A 5,272-nucleotide genomic window follows, 5' to 3' on the forward strand; every position below is an offset into this window, starting at 1 on the left:
CTTTTTAGATGAAGTGGGTTTTTCCTATCAGACCTTCTAACTGTTTGTGTTCATATTGCTGGGTGTTTGATGACTTTATCAGTGTTCGCCTATGGAATTTGTATGTTGGTTTGTAATATAAAACTGGTTTGTCTGTTGATTTGTAATATAAAACTGGTTTGTATGTTGGTTTGTAATATAAAACTGGTTTGTCTGCTGGTTTGTAATATAAAACTGGTTTGTATGTTGGTTTGTAATATAAAACTGGTAAATTGTGTGGTGATTTTCTAAATACAATGCATTATTTTTGCTTTGAACTCATTTTTTCCTTTTTCTCGGTCTTCAAATGAATTTAAAATCTCTCTGAAAAAGACCAATGTTAGCTAGGTTGATGAGGTTTGAAAGCATCGTCAAATATTTTGGTCTCCGATTTAGTTGCTGTTTCTGACATGTCGTTGACGCAGACTCGAAACATGTACGGTTCAACATACTGTGAATTTATTACAGCAGAGAGTATTGATACTAGAATCGAGACAGTTATCATGTATAACACTATGCCTTATAAACTGAAGCAAATATTAAATGCATTTGTTGGTTTTAAGGTTTACGCTGTAGTATTTTTACTTGTTTTGTTAGTGGTTATGTTGCACTGTGTCAAACGCTTTTGCAAAATCAAGAAGGATTATAATTGTACCTTTTGCCATTCGATCCGTTGTACATGATTATGATTACATTTATTATATACTTAGTAGTAAATACAGATAAATTGTATGTGTAATACACTCAATGGCAAGCGTGCTGTGTCAGCCATCCGTGATGATATCGATATCAGCACGGTTGCAAAAGCTTTATCACACCTGTAATCTGTATGACGTCACGTCATCGATTGCAGTCACTGTTGCAAAGGCTTTATCAAATCCCTAATCTGTAGGACGTCATTTCAAACCTCATGTTACATAAAACACATCTACTTGAGGTATATGTATACAATAAAGTGTATATGATATGGCTTTCTCAATATCACACACCATATCAACCCTCAACCAATATAATCCCTCGACCAGAGCTTGGGATTATATTGGTGTCTCGGGTTGATACGGATGCGATATTGAAAAAGCCATATGATATTCTCTATTTATTACATTTCTGTTTTTGTCCAAGTGGTCCCTTATGTTATTTTGTTGTTGTTTGTAATATATATTTTTATTACATTGTATTTTCATATCATTCTCAAATCTCATCTACAGATAAAGATGTACAAACAATAGTTTTGTAAATTGAACTCATAGATATATATGGTTAAACCGTTATTGTTACTAAACTATAACATACTAGGTTAATTATAAAACACAGAATGCATCTTCATTGAGCTCTATTTCTTAATAAAATTATCAATATTTGACCATTTTTATTTTATTTTTATTGCTGTATTGGTCGAGCACAAACTCATAGAGACCATGTCAATTCTATAATAATACCTAAGTAATTCAATTGCTGCAGCAACAGACGGGACTATAAATCTTACTTTACATAGTTAAGGTAGCACAATACAAAGATTTTTTTACTTCCAATCACTAACCTTTGAAATGCTGTAACTTTCTTATGAATGCATAGAAAATAATAAAAGAGGTATATATAGATAGATAAAAGGTTAATCTTTTAAATAAATGCAATATTTTTATTATGCAATCATTATGTAATCAATTATTATGTAATTAGTGGCAAAATCTGGGTAAGTTCAATTGAATGAATTTAGCTCTATCATCTCTTTAACTATACAGAAAATTTTAACGAAATCTTAATCAACACATCATGGGCTTCAAAAGGGTGTCTCAGATTGTCTCTATGGTATTCTATTCTCTCATAAATCTCTAATTAGTGTAAACATTCTGACCACATTAAAGAAGATAATGTTTGATTAGGTGTAAAATTTGTTCTATACATTCTATCTGAAATCTGAGACACCTTTTTGTAGATAATGGCCATAGGAACAACATATAATAAAATCAACCCTCTAGGGATACCTATGCAGAAGCTAATTTCATTTGAAAGTGGAAATTTGGTGAAAAATATTTTAGACACAGTTAACATTATAATTGGTTACATAATTGTTACATAATACTAACATTGCATTAATTTGAAAGTGTAATCTGTTAGCTATCCAAAACTACCACTTTTATAAATTTTCAAGCATTATTAAGAAAGTTACAGCATTTTAAAACTTGGGAGTTGGAGTTATAAAATCTTTGTATTGTGCTACCTTAAACATATCTCTTCGATATGAAAATACATGTATCAAGAATATCTTTAAAGACATGATATTTTACACCCAATATTATACTTGATAAGATTGGATGAAAACTTATTTTACATAACTCTTCCAACTTTTAAGAATGATAAGCCGGAATGTTCGAATATATCTACATTTAAAAAAAGAGATGTATATATGTTTCTTTCGTTTCTGTACAAAATGTGCACAATTCTGTTTTTCTATACTTAAAATTGAGAATGGAAATGGGGAATGTGCCAAAAAGACAACAACCCGACCATAGAAAAAAACAACAGCAGAAGGTCACCAACAGGTCTTCAATGTAGCGAGAATTCCCGCACCCGGAGGCGTCCTTCAACTGGCCCCTAAACAAATATATACTAGTTCATAAGTAAAGTATTTGTTCCTAGAATTCTATGAAGTAATCTGTATTGAAATACCCTTAGTGTGGGATCTTCCGTTATAAGTAAAGGCAGACAAAAAAAAAACTCTATTCTTCGACCACGATATTAATTCCCAATTTTCTTTTCCATTTCTCTTGTATACGAGATGGGGTTTCCTTTATTTTATCTAGAAAAGTTTTATAAAAATGTTTCGATACTATCCACTGTTTTTATGGTGCTCCCTTATGTTACTGTGTACCATTAGATATTGTATGTGGTGGAGGTAATGCAATTGGAGATTAAATGCCTTTCGCATTTTTTTGAAAACGAAAATGTTTGTGCATATTTCCACTCTCGTGGGATTTCGTAGGCATTAAACGATGTGCGATACAGCTTTGTAAAAATTAGAGCAAGTGGATCAGCTGCCAGAAAAAAAGAAAAGCTAGGACCAGTTGGTATATGAGATTTAAGGCTTTCATAGCTTGGGATTCCATTGGTGTTAATTTAGATATCCTTCATATTGGAGTATAGACTTAATTAATTTCATGCCATTTTAAAGAAATCTAGGTTCATCTTTTAGTCTTTAACAGTCCTTTGCTTTTGACATTTGACCCGAACTTGTTTTTGTTGTCCTAATAATCAGTGCTGATTTCTTTCGTGTGATACTTGTTGTCTTACCTGAATTCCAATTGTATTCTGGTTAAAGTCTTTCATAACTAACTACGTTCCCTTTTCTAGCGTGCGTTTGGTTTCTTGTTTATTTTACGTCTAATTTTTTTTTGTGTTTTGTTTAGCTGATTTGAATATTTGCCACATAGATCCAACATTTCTGTCTCTGATGGTTTGAATGTTGCTTTGCAAGTTTCAATGTGTATTCTAATGTTTTCCATACATATATTTTCGTCTTACTCGTTATGGTTTAGTGGTTTACATGGCATACTTACGATGACGATATTGTGGTTTCTATTTTATATTGATGTTTGCGTCGTAGTTTAAATAAGGATGAGTAGTAAGTATGTACTCCCTAGTAATCCATATTTGTCTAAAGTTTGTTCTCAACTACAATATCTAGAAAAGTTTCGTTGATTATTGCTGCATGTTTAGTGATTGTTAGTTTTAGTGACTGTCTGGTAAATTAAATTCGCCTCAAATGAAAAACACTTCTTATGATGTTTCAATCTGATTGTATTTATTTCTTCCTTAATTTTGTTCAGGTGAGTTACGTATTTTTTTTTATCTGGAGTACGATATAATGCTCATACATGCATTGACTGTTTCCTTCTTAGCAGTTCTATGTCTGTGCTTTGAGTTTTTTTCCAATGTTCAACAGAGTGCGTGTTTTATGTATCTTATCTGAGAAAGCGAAGCTTGTTGTCTTCTCTATTTGATATAATATATATTTTTGCTGAAGAGTTGTTTGGTGAGGAATCCATTCTCTTCCTTTTGGCATTTCGTTGTTTAAATTCTTTGTTGACAGTCCTATGCAAATTCTATGTTTTCACTGGTCGAAGTCGTTACAAGCTATATTTGTATTTTTAATGTGCATGATATTTGACATGTTTTGAATTAAAAGTCGTCGTACCTAGGTTTCATTTTATACCATTCAGTAAGATTAACAAAAGTCTTTGTGTACTGTTTGTCCCTGGCGATTATATATTTTGGATAATTCATTCAATGTTTTTTTTAAAGAAAAGAAAATTGCAACAACTCGGTTCATTGAATTCGATGTTCAATTTAAATGTCCCCACTTCAATATCATTGTAAACGCAGTCCCGGTTTTTTGATTTGTATCTATGATATGTTGCTAACAACATATATGATTTACCATGAAATTTCTGCGTGTGAAAAGAGTATATGAAAGCATGAAGACAGTATAATAAAGTTGTTTATGCACCTACTAATGTAATTAAACAGAGGATGCTTCAATCTGAGTTTCCGTATTCTATTGTAACCATCTTCAATCGTCCACTTCAAAATTTAGGTTGATTATGGTGTTTTGTAGTGACCATAAAAAGCAGCAAAATTTGTTTGTGAAATAAAACATGATAGTAGTAATGCTAGTGTCATTATTCTTTCTGGCCATTCAAATGATCTGGTGTTGATGGCACCTCTTTGTTACTTTCTTTAGAATTCTATTTTCTTCTTTTTTACTGGTGTGGAAGTAGTTAGAGATCGAGTATATTAGAGTCACTGGTCTACTCTTGGATAATTAAGGTTGACGTCAGAAGTTGATAACGGGATAAAGGCTCCATCCATGTTTTAATTTTAAGCTCCACATTGTGGGATCTTGGATTCTTTATCCGATTTTTGTTGGTTTTATGCATAATGTACACTGGCATCAAAAAGACTTGAGGAACCTGTCTCATTGCACATTAAAAACTAAAGGGTGTCATAAATACATTCAATCAAAATTAAATATGATGAATAGTATAAAGTCACTAACCAACACTTTTAAATGATTGGACAGCAAAATAATAATAAAGACCATACATTTCAAACTCTTTAAGCCATATAAACCGTATATATAAAATGATGTAAACTGATTTCAATTAAGTAACAAACGCAAAATGCAATCTGAGCGAAACACAATGTGATGATAAAAAAAATAATTCAAATTATCACATGGTACAAGAATTCCAAT

This window comes from Mytilus galloprovincialis, chromosome 2 (assembly GCF_965363235.1).
Source record: "Mytilus galloprovincialis chromosome 2, xbMytGall1.hap1.1, whole genome shotgun sequence".
NCBI lineage: Eukaryota > Metazoa > Mollusca > Bivalvia > Mytilida > Mytilidae > Mytilus > Mytilus galloprovincialis.